Source organism: Vipera berus (assembly GCF_964194415.1).
Source record: "Vipera berus genome assembly, chromosome: 5".
NCBI classification, from domain to species: Eukaryota; Metazoa; Chordata; class Lepidosauria; order Squamata; family Viperidae; genus Vipera; species Vipera berus.
The window spans coordinates 55,995,414-56,012,169 of record NC_138207.1 but is presented as its reverse complement, the minus strand read 5'-3'; the positions used below and the strand labels follow the sequence as shown (position 1 = coordinate 56,012,169).

Sequence of the window (16,756 nt, the reverse complement as noted above, 5' to 3'; positions counted from 1 at the left end):
TTTTCATAAAATCTCACACAATATTGTAACTGTATAACACTGACAGAAAATGCCATATCTTCCATGTGTACTTCTCAAAATTCATTCTATTTATTAATTCTTTAATAAATTCTTCAGAAGAATTATTCAGTGAAAATGTACTCCTATTAGACCATTATTAATAACAGAATAGATTTTTCCCTTCCTTTCTCTCTACAGATGAAAAGTGGATGGAACCAGTTCTAGATTTGAATATTTCTGAACAAATTATGTAAAATGTGGTGATTGATTTGGGAGAGGGTGTGCACTGAAATGCTCCTACTATTGCTGCCAAAACCAAATCTTTTCCTGGCCTGGAATGTTTATGTATGTTTGAATAACACAACATAATATTGTGAAAAATTATACCCATGTTGTGGAGTATACAACATGCAATATTTATTCTAAGTTTCATGTTACACAAAATAGCTCAAGAAATGATACTGTAACATGCATTTATTTCTTAACTTCAAAATGTCAAAGAAATTAGGATTTTTATTTACTGAATAACAAACTTACTGTTTTTAGTAAAGCTCCATCTCAGAAACAGATATTTACTATTTGTAAACATCTTACCAGAGAATCTTAACAACGACAGTAAAGCTTTAAAGTTACAACTCAACTCAATTTTCAGAGATTATCCAAGCTGAATTTTTTATTTGGCTCCTAGTAGCTTTCCTCTGTGATTAGCTCTGGTCTTCTTTGGGTCATATTACAATTAGTTACACTAGTCTCTTGGATTACTGAACAATGTGTTGGATATTTTTGAGAAACTTTTCTATCCCAACCACTGAATATGCTCTTTTATACTTGACACTTGGAAAACATTGAAACTTCAACCTTCTCTGTTTTATAGTACACTCCTGGAAGGTGTACCTTGAATTTGGTGGGTAGTAACTTGTGATACAGATTAATGTGTCAGGCTTGTCCCATTCATTAAATTAACATTTGTTGAATGAAAGGAACATTTAAAACTAAAACAAACATGGAACTTCAATGTCACAAATGTTTGGACTCCAAACTATGTGACATGCATGAACTGAATCCTATCCATTAAAAAAGAATAAGAAACAAAAGCAACTTTCCTTCCATCATATACTCATGTATCTGCCAAGGGATAACTATCTGTGGAGTGGTTATTCTGGACTATCCTTTTCCATAGGATAAATCTTGGTGACTGAGAAATATGCTACACACTGAGTGTATTAGGCAATTTTCTCATTCCTATTCCTTTTAGGAGATGTATCCATCAGGTTTGATTTCTGCTCCATTTCATCCAAAGACTGTTTAATAGCAGTTTTCCATGACTTAAGCAAGGATCTTTCAGATAATTTCCTACCTAATGATGCTAACAAATGGTCTAGAACAATTGCAATATATATGTAACATATATTTACATATATTATATTAATATTAATATATTGCATAATTTACACTGTCAATTAGTAAAAGTTCAACTATTAAAATGTTGGGCATTTTAAATATCAGAGAAAAGTGCCATATTGAACCACATATATGTTGAAGTTATGTAAATGTAATATGTATTAAGAAAATACTTAATCCTACTGATTTAAAACATGAAATTTTAGCAACATTTCCTATTTTCTTATATGCTTGTATATCCTTGAAATCAATTTAAAATATAAAATCAAAATATATATACACATTTGTATTTATAATATAAAGTATTATTTTTATCATATTTGTTCAACACAGCTTAAATACAAGAGTTCAATTGCCTTCTAAGAAAATGACATCTAATATCTTTATTCAAACATTAACAATAAACAAGTTATCTGCCAATACTTTCAGACTGCTATATTCTGTTTCTACTTTTATTTTTCAAGTATTTTCTTTCATGTTTAATATAAAAGAACATTCATACTTCAAGTAGACACAAAGTTCAGATTTTGAATTATTTAAGAAACACAGAGCCTGAAATATCAATTGTACCCTATAATTTCTATAATTAATGGAACAAACACATAGAAAGACATTTTAATTTTCTACTTTCATTTCAACACATTTCAGTTACTCAGGTAGAATGTGTTGTTTTTACAAAATAGAACATTGGTCTGAACTGAAAATACAATAAAAAATCAACTGGTTTTTTCCAATTAAATAAAGGACAGGAGTATACACTAACTACAAAATAATAAGTACTTTTGTCCTATTGGTAAGAAAATAAGACACGTGGAAAAAAAAACTTTCTTCTTTTTCTAGGCTATGTTTCTGAAGCCCTTTTAGATCAAGACTATAGACCAGGGGTGTCAAACTCAATTTCATTGAGGGCCACATCAGCATTGCGGTTGCCCTCAGGGGGCTGGGTGGGTGTGGCCAGGGTGGGCGTGGCCTACTGGGTGGGCGTGGCTAGAGTACGTATGGCCTACTGGGTGGGCATGGCCAGCTCTACATCGTTCGCATCAAGGGTGCCTATGGGGGCCTGGGCAGGAGTGGGACAGATCTGAGGGTCTCTGGCAGAAGGAGGGTCTCTGGGCCAGGGCCAAGGCAGTGGGGGCCGTTCCTTCACTGTTTCCAGGATGGCTTCGCGGGCCACATGAAACCACTTCGCGGGCCGGATTCGGCCCCCGGGCCTTGTGTTTGACATGTCTGCTATAGACTCTAATTCAGAACATTTCAACCTGTTCACCCATTGTACCACTTTTAGGATATGGCAACATCCGAGTACCACCAGTCGCCTAGCAAGGTCTCAAAAACTTGATGACCAAAAAAAAAAAGAAAAAAGGGATGAAGTACAGGTAGTCCTCGACTTACAACTGTTTGCTTAGTGACTGTTTGAAGTTACAATGGCACGGAAAAAGGTGCCCCCCAAGCCACAGCCGAGCAAGACACCTGCCTGCCTGACTGGTGGCGCTCTTCCTTTCATGTTGTGAGCATTTCTGTTGAGGATTGGCAGTGGGGGTGGGCTGGGGGTGTTTTTACTTTTTATTCCCCCCGTCTGCTAGGTGGTTACAGCAGGATTTGGTCACTTCACACGACCCTGGGACACTGTGACCGTCATAAATATGAATCAGTTGCCAAGCATCTGAATGTAAATCACAAGCCCCTGGAGATGCTGCAACATTCCAGCTGATCAGCGCTTCTTCTGGGCTCAGCAGAAGTGCCAGGATCAACGCCAAGCTCCAGCTAGAACCTGGCGCTGATCCTGGAACTTCCATTGAGCCCTGACAGCCCTGAAGAAGAGCTGATCCTGGGGCTTCAGCTGAGCCCTGACAGCCCTGCAGCTCCATCCATCTTTTGTGGTAAGTTCATGCATACTTATAAATGGTGATAAGAAGAAGGCATAAATGATAATGCCAAAGATTCAGCAAATAAGGCTTTCCTTGTCATGGTCCTGTGGAATATTTATTTATTTTTATTTATTTTTATTTAATTAAATTTTTATACCGCCCTATTCCCGAAGGACTCAGGGCGGTTTACAGGGCAACATAAAATATGATATAAAAATAGTATAAATTAAAATAGATTAAATTACATAAGCCAAACAATTAAAACAATATTAAAAGCTAAAACCCCTTCAGTCCAGGCCTGATAGATCAAAAAACCAATATTATGGATGCAAGGCAACCAGTTCTCTCATACTGACTCAGCTGAGATGTTATGCCAAGTCAACTTCAAGAAACAAAAAAATATGCTGTAATGTTGAATACTGTGCAGTCTTCATGAATGCCAAGTGTAATAAACCAAATATAATATGAAGAATCAGAAAGTGGGGGAAAAGGCTCATTCATAGTCAGAAGCCTATAATTCAGCTAAGATTGGTGAACTGTCCCAGAAAGTCATTTTTCTTTCTCCTTTCTCCTTCAATGTGTGGTGAATCACTCTATTTAAATTTCTCAGTTGAAGACATTAAAGAATAACAAGCTAAATGACATTTACAGATAGAACTTAATTCCAGCAAATTGGTTTGCAAATCAGTGTCATGACCAGTCTTGAACCATAATATATGTTAAATTCACATTTTGACAATTAATTTTACTAGCTAAACACTTTTCTCCTTACTGCAAGAAAAGCATAAACCTTATACTGTCAGAATAACATCAGTAATACAGCTTCCTTCTCTGAATCTTACAAACAATGTATTATTCTTACTTGCTCTCATTCCAAACTTCGATACCGAAATAATTCTCCATGGAAATAACTACTTTCATTTAAAAGTAGTTGATTTTATATTGCATTTATTCCAGCGCTGTAGTTTGTCCCCCAATGTTCAGAGATATATAAAATGGTCAATTTGAAGGATTCTAATGAAATGTAACAATGGAAAAGCAATTGTATGAGCAGAAATTTTTTCTTTTGAATTTTATGTACAAAAATTACCATGAAAAGTACCTTAATATCACTACACAATTATTTCCATTAAGGAGAAGAAGTTGCCATTAAAAAAATTGTCTCATACCTTGGAAAAAAAAAGTAATGGATTAAAAAAATTACAAACCTAATACCTATTGGCAAGCTCTGCAAAAAAAAATAGAGAAAGCATTTTATCATTAATAGCAAGTCTTTGGGCTCAAAAGTCAAATTAGTATTTGCACTTAATGGAACAACAGGAACACATATTGGTTTGAAAAAGATCTCTAAAGAATGCCGTGGTAAACAGTTTGATTTGCCAAGAAAACTTGAGTCGATGTGCCCATGTAGCTACAGCTGCAGTTAAGGTCAATTCAGGGACGATTTTACTTTTTTAAATAAAGCTTAAACTTTTAAGCCTGCTACATTAATGAACTTCTAAAGAACAATGTGGACAATTTACCTTCCTCCTTTGAAAATATTATGTAACTACAAGAGAAGCTATTTTTCTCCACATTGGAAACAATTTCTTCATGTTTAAAATTTAATATAACTTGTTTCAGTTATACAGTAAATTAGCATACAAATAGATTTCTTTCACACCTTTTTCCTCACTACTTCCAAAAGGGGAAAAATGCATATCAGGAGTTGGATAGCAGGGGGAAAGGTTTGGCTGAAAAAGATGCAGGTAATTATAACCTGCGAATACAAACTTCCAATTACCTTCCCATGTTCTCCCAGAAGAACATAATATGAAATGTGAAAGCCTTACCATTTGATCTCATGATGATAGCACCAGTTTACTGTGCTGTCTATGACATTACAAACTTTACTGACAATTACAAACTACTCATAATTAGCTATGTGAGTGCCGCTCTGCTAGTTAAACTTGATGCACTAAAATAATGAATGAAGTTATTTGCAAGATCAGACAATTCTTTACCCAACACTAATCCATTCAGTAGCCAAATACTATATTACAGTCATGTCATAGAAGTCATCAATGTGAGAAGAAAAGCGCCATATGCATGTCACCATATACATGATTTTTTTTCTGTCCAGACGTTTTGTATTAAACACAACATTACAATAGGATTTATCAATCTGTGCCTTCCATTATATATATTTTTCAACTTCATGGCCCAATTGACCTCTCTTTGTTTCCTGTAACATTAAGTTACATTCCTCACATTTCATCCCAGTACTATAGTTGATATTCATTCATTCATTCATTTTCTTCATTTTTTATATAAATAGCTCAAGGCAGTGAACATATCCAACATTCCTTTCTTCTCCTATTTTCCCCACATCAAAAAGGTGTGGGATGGGTTGGGCTGAGAGTGTGACTGGTGCAAAGTCACCCAGTCAGCATATATGCAGAATTAGAACTAGGCAGAACTAGAACTCACAAACTCCTGATTTCTAACCTGGTGCCTTAACCACTAGATCAAATTGGCTTAAATGTAATTAGATGAGCAATATGAGCAAACCCAATCATTTGCTATTCTTATGTGCTTTTCAATCAGAATCTTTATTTTTACAAGATCTACAATTATTACATAATATACTGTTATTATAGAACTGAATTTGGACTTTTGACCATCCATCCTTGATAAATGATCCTAATTAAGCATTTTTCTTTTTATTTCACTTTACAGTGGCAATTACTGATATGATTTTTGCAACACATGGAAATAAATTTTTGGAACCAACAACCTTGTGTCTACCAACATGATGCAAAGAACATATTAAGAAGGTTAAGGAATAAACATAGAAGCAGAATATAAGAGCAATTAATTCAAATGAATAGACATTGTTAACAAAATAAAAAAACCCAGAATATACAAAGAAACTTAAAGAAAGCTTTGTCGGCAGTTAATTTCTTCAGGGCCATTTATTTGAGATTTTTCTTTTACATTTGATGATTGCTAGGGCAACTGGTGTTAATGATAGCTCACAAGATGGAAATGTAACATGAAAAGCTACTTTCTGTTTTCAAATATAAACACTGTCACTAAAAATTTTCTTCCTTTATTCACATTTCACTGTGCTGCCTAAAAGATGGAAAAGATGTAAATGAATATAGCAGTAGGTGGTGCATATTATATCCATTAGAAGCCATAAGAAGAAAAAAGCAATCTTTGCTACATTAGGAGCTTGCTAATAAACACATACTATCCCCACTACCAATTCAAGTTAGTATTTTTCTCTTGCTTCATGAAAGCAAGTTTATTTTCTTTCCTGTTCTAAACATGCATGATGTACTTTGGAACAGATGAGTAAGTATTATAAAATTATCTTTACCACACTGTATACATGAATCAGAAATACCTGTTTTTCTGACACTGTACTACTATTTCTGATTTCATAAAATAGAGAAAGAAAATATCAAAAAGCTTTTTAGAATAATAGTCCATACAAGCTTGTTATACATTTCTTGCTTCAACTGATAATCATCTCAAATTGCAAATCACAGGCAGAAATCAATGAAGGAGAATATTTGTAGCTCAGGTTTGAAATGAGATGTCCCTGGTTTTCTTGCAGACATTTCATTATTGAAACTAGGTAACATCATCAGCAATGATGATATCACCTAGTTTGGGTAATAAAACATCTGTAAGAAGACTTCCGGTTTGCCAACACTGCCGTTATGGACGTCTGGAGGATGGCTCTCATCTTCCACGTCCAGTTTCGCATTGCTGGGGGGTCCTAAAAGGGCTGAAGAGTCACCCTGGAGGGGCAACCAGCAAGAAGGGGCTTTTGCAGAAACGCGAGGGAGCCACAACCTTCCCCTTAGTGCTTGCATTCCCTTCGAAACGGCAGATGAAAGACCGGCCATAGCAACATGGTTGGTTACTAGGCTACAGATAGCCAAAGTCACTTACCACCAGGCAACATTAAAGCAGCGTGGAAGAGACTGGGTAAGATTCCTCTCTTATACACTAATCTTCTTCTTTCCACCTAAATGAGCTGCTAAGTACCGTCCCCCCTGTGGAGAGGGAGGGGGGAGTTTAACCCTCCCTTCAATTTAGTGGCGACCAAGCCTCCAGGGGTGTTTTTAAAAAAAAATTGAAAAATTGATTTGGACCTCAACTAGAACTTTATAATTTGTGGACTAAAAGCTTTGGACTACCTACTCTTTATTTCCTACTTTTATTTGAAAATCTGGCTCTGCTCTTCTAAAATAGAAAAAATAAATTGGAAGAGATTAACAGACAGTTCCCTAAAAGAAAAGAAAAAAAACTTTCTAAGCACTCGGGGGACACTCAGTGGCTAAGCCTGAAATTGCAATCTGTCATTCTAAAAATAATTATAACCTTGAATACCAGATGTGAAACTCCACCATGGAAGAAATACAAAAACAAATCTATGCTATGATGAAAACAACCTACCAAACTTATCAGTTCCTTTCTACAGCTGGTAATGAAATAAGAGCTTTTGGAAAAAAAACTAGAAAGCATCTTGGAGAAGCAAACTCAAATTGTGACTACAACTAATAATTTATTGGGACAGAACTTAACAGAAGAAACTGAACAATTAAATACACTGACAAGAGGATTAATTACTCAACAAGCACAGACATTTGAGGAGCAAAATGAGAAACAAATGGAAGAAAAAATATATAGTCCAGGACAATTATATCAACAGGTGAAAATAATGAGAAGATTTGGTGTTTTTATTATTTATTTATTATTTATTTATTATTTATTAATTTAATTTATATACCGCCCTTCTCTCAAGAGACTCAGGGCGGTTAACAGGGCAATACGTAAAAAACAGATACAAAAGTTAAAATTATTAAAACATAATTAAACAATGCCCATAGTACAAATTTAAAATTAAAGTCATAATAACAAATAACAAACCCACCCCGTCCCATCAGGCCAGGCCCGCTTCCTTAAAGAGATGGGTTTTAAGGTCGCGCCGGAAGGAGCGGAGGTCGGGCGCCATCCGGAGCTCTACCGGAAGATGGTTCCATAAGTCCGGTGCACCCACAGAGAACGCTCTCCCCCTGGGGGCCACCAGTCGGCATTCTTTGACCGGCGGCACCCTGAGGAGGCCCTCTCTGTGGGAGCGTACTGGGCGGAGGGAAGTTGACGCCGGCTGCAGGTGCTCCCCAAGGTATTCTGGACCCATGCCATGGAGGGCTTTGTAGGTCATTACCAACACCTTGAACCTCACCCGGAAGACAACTGGTAACCAATGCAGCTCGCGGAGCAAAGGTGTAACACGGGAGTATTGGGAGACCCCCGACACAACTCTCGCGGCTGCATTCTGTACCAGTTGGAGCCTCCGAGTGGTCTTCAAGGGTAGCCCCATGTAGAGAGCGTTGCAGTAATCAAGACGAGAGGTCACGAGTGCATGAGTGACCGTGCGCAAGGCATCCCGGTCTAGATAGGGCCGCAACTGGCGCACCAGGCGAACCTGGGCGAACGCCCCCCTAGTTACAGCTACAATATGGTCTTCTAAAGAGAGCTGTGAATCCAGGAGGACTCCCAAGTTGCGAGCCCTATCTACAGGAGGTAATGACTCACCCCCCATAATGAGGGGTGGGATATCCTGAATATCCCGGGATGCTGGTACGCACAGCCACTCCGTCTTGTCAGGGTTGAGACGAAGCCTGTTCCTCCCCATCCAGACCCGGACCGCCTCCAGGCACCGGGACATCATGTCGAGGGCATCACTGGGGTGGTTTGGGGTCGAAATGAAAAGTTGGGTATCATCAGCATACTGATGATACCCAACTCCAAAACCACGAATGATCTCACCCAGCGGTTTCATGTAGATGTTGAACAGAAGGGGCGAGAGGACCGACCCCTGAGGGACTCCACAAGCGAGAGGCCTCGCGGTCGACCTCTGCCCCCCTGTCAACACCGACTGCGAGCGTCCCAGGAGATAGGAGGAGAACCACTGAAGAACCGGGGCCTCCCACTCCCAATCCCCTGAGACGCCGCAGCAAGATACCATGGTCGATGGTATCGAAAGCCGCTGAGAGGTCTAATAGGACTAGAACAGAGGAGTATCCTCTGTCCCGAGCCCTCCAGAGATCATTCACCAGCGCGACCAATGCCGTCTCCGTGCTGTACCCAGGCCTGAAGCCCGATTGGTACGGGTCTAGATAATCCGCTTCATCCAGGACCAGAGGGAGCTGGTGCGCCACCACACTCTCAACAACCTTCGCAAGGAAGCGAAGGTTGGAGACCGGACGAAAGTTATTCAAAACAGCCGGATCCAAGGTAGGCTTCTTGAGGAGAGGTCTCACCACCGCCTCTTTCAAGGCGGCGGGAAAACTACCCTCACTCAAAGAAGCAGCTATAACCGCCTGGAACCAGCCTCGTGTCCCCTCCCGGGCTGCATAAACCAGCCAGGAAGGGCACGGGTCCAATAAACATGTGGTGGAGCTCAGCCTCCCCATGATCCTGTCCACTTCCTCCGGAGTCACAGGATCGAACTCCTCCCAGGTGACATCGACAAGATCGCTCGTGTCCTGATCGTCCGATACTGCCCAGTCGGAGTCCAAACCGGTCCGAATCCGAGCGATTTTGTCCGACAGATGTTGACTAAATTCCTCGGCACGCCCCTGCAAGGGATCCTCACTAACCTCCTGGTTGAGGAGGGAGCGGGTCACCCTAAACAGGGCGGCCGGGCGATTATCTGCGGACGCGATGAGGGCAGCGAAGTAGTTAGATCTCGCTACCCTCATCGCAGCGAGATAAGACCTAATATGGGTTCTTAGTCGCAATCGGTCGGATTCAGATCGGGTGGACCTCCAGACGCTCTCTAGGCTCTCTAGGAGATCGGGTGGACCTCCAGACGGGTGGACCTCCAGACGCTCTCTAGGCTCTCTAGGACGCTCTATTAGACCCCTCAACCCTTCAAAAATGGTGATTGGAGGGTCACTTCAATACAATAACACAAGAATTCTTTGATGACCCTGAAGCAAAGAAGCGAAAAATGATATGGCAAAGGAAAAAAGCAAGAATAAGATTGAAGAAGATTGGACATATTTAAGAGGCTTGAAACGGAAAATACTAAAATAGACAGGATTGTATCTGGGTTATAAGAGATTGTTTTGATGAGTAGATAAAAATATTGGCTAATTAAAAAAAATAGATGTATGAATATTAACAGTTAAATTGAAATATTGAGCTGTTTAAATGAAATTGATTAAGATATATATATGTGTGTTAAGAATTATATAATGTAATTAATATACCGGTACTTGGATGTCGTGATATGAAAGGATGTATTAAATGTTAAAATGGAAGAAATTCTGGCTAATTTTGAAAATGTGGAAATCATAATGAAAATAAGAATATTATACTGTATTACTAACTTGTTGATATGGAAATCAGATAGATAAGAAGTGTACTTATACTACCAGGTATTGGAAAGAATTGTGGAGGTCACCCAGAAATATAAAAATGAGAAACTTCAAACGTTTAACTTTAATATCAATGCAAAACTAAAGCTGGGAAAATTTATAAGGTGTTTGATGTTTTAAAGATGGAATGTTAAAATATAAAATATACAAAAGTATTGACAAATGTAAGAAAACTAAATAACTGGTGGATAACAATAAGAAGTATGTTAATTTAGATAAGAGATAATATGTATTTAAGGAAAAAAGACAGGAAATACTGGTCACAATAAATTGGAGATTTGTAATAATATGTATTTGTATGAAATGGAACTATTGTAACCCAGACACCACATTGCTTTTCAAAGATACTATTGTAACATTGGAAAATCAATAAAAAACTTATAAAACGAAACATCTGCAAGAAAATAACCAAGCTCAAAGAGCACCAAGCACACCACAGATAGAATTCCCACATCACTAGATGTTAATTTAAACAGAATACATCTTGATGGAGAATATTAATATATTTAGCTGAGAATGATGAAAAATCAAGTACAGAGCATAATTTCTTAGTGATTCATAGTCAATTGATCAAGCTCAAGATCTGACACTTCCAGAGAGATACAGACAAGAATTTATAAACCTAAATGTCTCATAGAAAATAGTTCATATACTGCACAGGTCACTTAAGGGATGGGAAATTTTGACTGGAAAGCCACAGAATGATCACACTTCAACATTAAATTAATTTGATACAGGTTGCTAGAATAGCTATTTAAGCATACAAATGCAAAAAATAATTTAAAAAATATTTTAATATTTTGTTAAATATTAAATATTTTATTTATTAAATATGTTAAAACATATTTTGTTTTAAAAACATATGTATTTTTCTGTTACAACAAACAGCATTACTTGGATAAGTGCAGAAATCAGAAAGGTATGTATTTATTTAGGGAGAAAAGTAAGAATATTGCAATTGTAAAATATTAAGCTCTTTTTAATAGTTACGGAGGTAATATCTTCTATGGCCTTTTCTTCTGACACTACCTTTTCAATAGCTGTGCCAAATAATATTATTTAATTTTTTTTAAATTTTAATCCCATTTATATCCCGCCCTTCTCCGAAGACTCAGGGCGGCTTACAATCTAAAGCACAATGTGCTTAGCAATAGCCTTCATTCTATGTATATACCTGCTTATTAGGGCTTTCGGGGGCCCCCAAGCGGCATTTTTACAAAGTCAGCTTATTGCCCCCAACAATCTGGGTCCTCATTTTACGTACCTCGGAAGGATGGAAGGCTGAGTCAACCTTGAGCCTGGTGGGATGCGAACCTGCACTAATTGCAGGCAGCTGGTGTTACTTAAGGAGGCATTAGCCCACTGCTCCACCAAGGCTCTTAAAATACCAATTAAATACCAATTATGATGACTTGATCTGCTATTTGTTCTATTCCATTCCGTGCAACAGTTTCTCAGATTTCCAACTTAATTACCATTTAAGAAGTGAAGGTTCTTAGATTGATTGTTGAAGGTTTCAATCTAAAACTCTATTATCAGCTCTTTTCAGTCTAATGTCAGTTTCACTTTTTGAAATTATTCAAATATACAGGAATAATAGAATGTGTAAAAGAAATGCCAATTATAAATACATAATGCTAGAATTCAAGAGTTCTCCTAATTTCTAAAATTGGCCTTTAGAATCTTGAAGAAATCACATAACTAGATTCTGAATGCCAATGTATTGCTTATTTCTTTTAATCCTTTTATTAAAATCTCCTTATTTGAGTTCTGGCTATTTACTGATTTCTCTGTATGTTACCTAACTGCAGGTAAAAACTGTTGCAGCTAATCATTTTCAGAAAAGACAGATTAGATAAAGTCCAGTGATTTGGTTATTAGATAACTGATTGTTCAATATGGGAAATTTATTTATTCATTTATTAGTTGAATTTATATACCTCCCTATTCCCGAAGGACTCAGGGCGGTTCACAGGGCAAGTTAAAAACAATACAAAAGAGAAAATAAAATAAAATTAAATTAATACAGCCCACAATTAAGATAACATTAAAAATTAAAATTTAAAATTAATTTAATTTAATTTAATTAATATAACTTAAAATCCCTCAGTCCAGGCCAGACAGTTCAAACAACCAAGTTTTTAAATCTCGGCGAAACGAGCGAAGGTCGGGGGCAGACCGAAGCTCCATCGGCAGTTCGTTCCAAAGGGCGGGTGCACTCACAGAGAACGCCCTCCCCCTGGGAATCACCCGCCGGCAATCTCTGATCGGTGGAACCCTGAGGAGGCCCTCCCTATGGGCGCGCACAGGACAATGGGAAGCTTATGCGGGCAGCAGGTGCTCCCTAAGGTAATCCGGACCCATGCCATTTAGGGCTTTATAGGTCATCACCAGCACCTTGAATCTCACCCGAAGGGCAACTGGAAGTCAATGCAGCTCGCGGAGAAGAGGTGTTACATGAGAGTATCGGGAAACTCCCATTACTACTCACGCAGCTGCATTCTGCACCAGCTGAAGCCTCCGAGTGGTCCTCAAGGGCAGCCCCATGTAGAGAGCATTGTAGTAGTCCAACCGGGAGGTCACGAGCGCATGAGTGACTGTACACAGGGCATCCCGGTCCAGATAGGGCCACAACTGGCGCACCAGGCAAACCTGGGCAAAAGCCCCCCTGGTCACGGCTCCAATATAATCTTCCAAACTGAGCCGTGAATCCAGGAGGACGCCCAAGTTACGAGCCCTATCGACGGGGGGTAACACCTCACCCCCCATCATTAAAGATGGAGAAGAATGGTTCACTCGAGATGCCAGTATGCACAGCCACTCAGTCTTGGCAGGATTGAGTCGGAGCCTGTTTCTCCCCATCCAAACCCAAACCGCCTCCAGGCAACGGGACATCACATCGAGGGCATCACTGAGTTGGTTCGGGGTGGAAAAAAAAAGTTGGGTATCATCAGCGTATTGATGATACCCCACCCCGAAACCACGAATGATCTCACCCAGCGGCTTCATATAGATGTTGAACAGGAGGGGAGAGAGGACCGACCCCTGAGGGACTCCACAAACAAGAGGCCTCGGGGCGGACCTCTGCCCTCCTGTCAACACCGACTGCGAACGGCCCAGGAGGTAGGAGGAGAACCACCGTAAAACAGTGCCCCCCACTGCCAACCCCCTGAGACGTCACAGCAGGATACCATGGTCGATGGTATCAAAAGCCACTGAGAGATCTAATAGGACTAGAACAGAGGAGCAACCCCTGTCCCGAGCCCGCCAGAGATCATTCATCAGCGCGACCAATGCCGTCTCCATGCTGTACCCAGGCCTGAAGCCCGATTGGTACGGGTCAAGATAATCAGTTTCCTCCAGAAACAGAAGAAGCTGATGCGCTACCACACTCAACAACCCTCGCCAAAAAGCGGACGATAGTTATTCAAAATAGCTGGGTCCAGGGCAGGCTTCTTGAGAAGGGGTCTCACCACCGCCTCCTTCAAGGCGGCAGGGAAGACACCCTCACTCAAAGAAGCAGATATCACCGCCTGGAACCAGCCTCGTGTCTCCTCCCGAGCTGAATAAACCAGCCAGGAGGGGCACGGGTCCAATAAACAGGTGGTAGAGCTCAGCCTCCCCATAATCCTGTCCACCTCCTCGGGAGTCACAGGATCAAACTCAGTCCAGATAATACTACTCTCAAGACCGCTCGATTCCTCCCCATCAGACTCTGCCCAGTCAGAGTCCAAACTGGTCCAAATCTAAGCGATTTTGTCCACCAGATGCTGACTGAACTCCTTGGCCCGCCCCTGTAAGGGCTCCTCCCTCACCTCTTGATTAAGGAGGGAATGAGTTACCCTAAACAGGGCGGCTGGGCGATTATCTGCAGACGCAATGAGGGCAACGAAGTAATTAGACTTTGCCGTCCTCATCGCTGCGAGATAAGACCTAGTAAAAGATCTTAGTCGCAATCGGTCAGATTCAGACCGGCTGGATCTCCAACAGCTCTCCAGACTCCATCTCTGACGCTTCATCTCCCGTAGCTCCACAGAAAACCATGGAGCCCATCGGGATCTGCGCTGGGTCAGGGGTCGCAAGGGTACAACACGGTCAAGTGCCTCAGTGGCGGCCCTCTCCCAAGCCTCCACCAAGGCATCGGCCGGGCTGTGAGTGAGGGAGATAGGTATAGACCCAAGCGCCGTCTGGAACTGTTCTGGATTCATTAGGCGCCTGGGGCGGAACCACCTGGTTGTTTCCGCAGCCCAGCAGCAAGGGGTAACGTATCGGAAGACCAGCCATAGGAGGTGATGATCGGACCATGACAGGGGGACAATATTTGGCGAGCCCCCTCCCAGATCATCAAACCACTGCCCAGATAGGAAAACCAGGTCAAGAGTGTGACCCCCTCCATGGGTCGGACCCTGGATTATCTGGGTCAGGTCCATGGCTGTCATAGAGGCCATGAACTCCCGAGCTAACTCTGATGACCCGCCCAGGGATGGAAGGTTGAAATCACCCAGAACCATAAGTCTGGGAAATTCAACCACCAGCCCTGAAAAGGTGTCAAGAAGCCCGGGCAGGGTTGTTGCAACACAGCTGGGCACCAGGTATGTCAGCAACAAGCCCAACTGAGCCCCAGAGCCACACCTTAGGAGGAGTGACTCACTCCCACCAATCTGTACAACAGTGGTCTAAATTCCCTATACACCTGATAGTTGACTTCATAAATTATCAAGTTATAGATATATGACACTCCCATGACTTCTCATTTAAAGGGTGTTATATTTAATTTCGCCATCAATAAAAATTAAGGATTTGGTATTTTTAAAGAAAAGAAACAAAGATTAATTTCAGAATAATCTGATTCACAATAAAAGAAATTGGTTGCTTAAAGAAGAGACAGATGCAGAATCAACTATAATTAAGAAAGTTCAGCTCAATTCACATTACATATGGATTTAGTACCTATCTGTTAGGAAATGAACATTATGGATGACAGTGAGTTAGTACTAGCTATTCATTCTTCTATCATGTCCTCTCAGATTATTTTTAAATTTTTAAATAAAGGCAGTGGAACAAGGTGGGTTAATCTAAATATGAAGCATTTGAAGTATATAAAGACACTTTTACTGTCTAAATGACTATAATTAATTAACTGTGTATCATTTAGGTAAATGTTGAAAGATAAAATGTTTTCCTAAATTTACAAGAATCTAGGTCTCTAAAAGACAATTATGTATGGGCAATTAATTCCCCTTGGTGCAAAATCAATGTAATACATGCATTCAATGCTGATACCAGTGTATTCCTGTTTTAAAAATAAAATAGCACTAATTAAAACAGAAGCATAAGAATATTTCATTTTATAAATTAATTCTAAAGTGATACTGAAAAAGAATTTCCAGAATGTTAGAAATGGGTAACTTATGCCTGCACACCTGCAAAGAGAACATCAGATTCATATCACTGGCACTAGTCCCATTTTTAAATTAATAAATGGTCAGCATAAATTTTAGGTTATCAAAGAAATCCCTCTGAGAATTACCTAGATCGTTCATCATATTAATATTATATTAATATTACAGTTTCATCATAATGGCACTTCTCTAAATGTTATTAAATGACAAACGTAAGCTTTTGGGACACAGTACATGTCAAAAACCTCCAGCAATTATTGTGGCTATCATGCCTAATGGAATGTTAGGGTGATCTAATGAAACTATTTGAAACTATCTGTAACCCAACAAAATTATTTGTTATGAGTTATCATGTTAACCACTCAATGATAAAGAATAATAAAATATTAAATATGTTACTTATGATATTATATCAGTTCCACATAATGTGGTTTCATTTATATTGAACACCTCAGGAAATGTTCAGAGTTAAGTTAGTTAAGCATAAAGATTAAATGCCATTATGCTATACCAAGGGAACCACAAGGAAGGGTGTGCTTCTTGAACATATCTCACCTCTCATAAATTAAGAGTACTTCCAAGGCCTTTGAGGCTGAGGTGAACAGAAATTAAGGGGAACATAGAAGTCTTGATCTACAAA

At 39.6% G+C, this 16,756-nt stretch overlaps 1 protein-coding gene across 5 annotated transcripts in view; it reads right to left on the bottom strand.

Annotated features, from left to right (window-relative positions):
* Positions 1-16,756, bottom strand: part of ATRNL1 (attractin like 1) — a 563,323-nt gene that overhangs the window by 394,788 nt on the left and 151,779 nt on the right. The window lies entirely within an intron of this gene.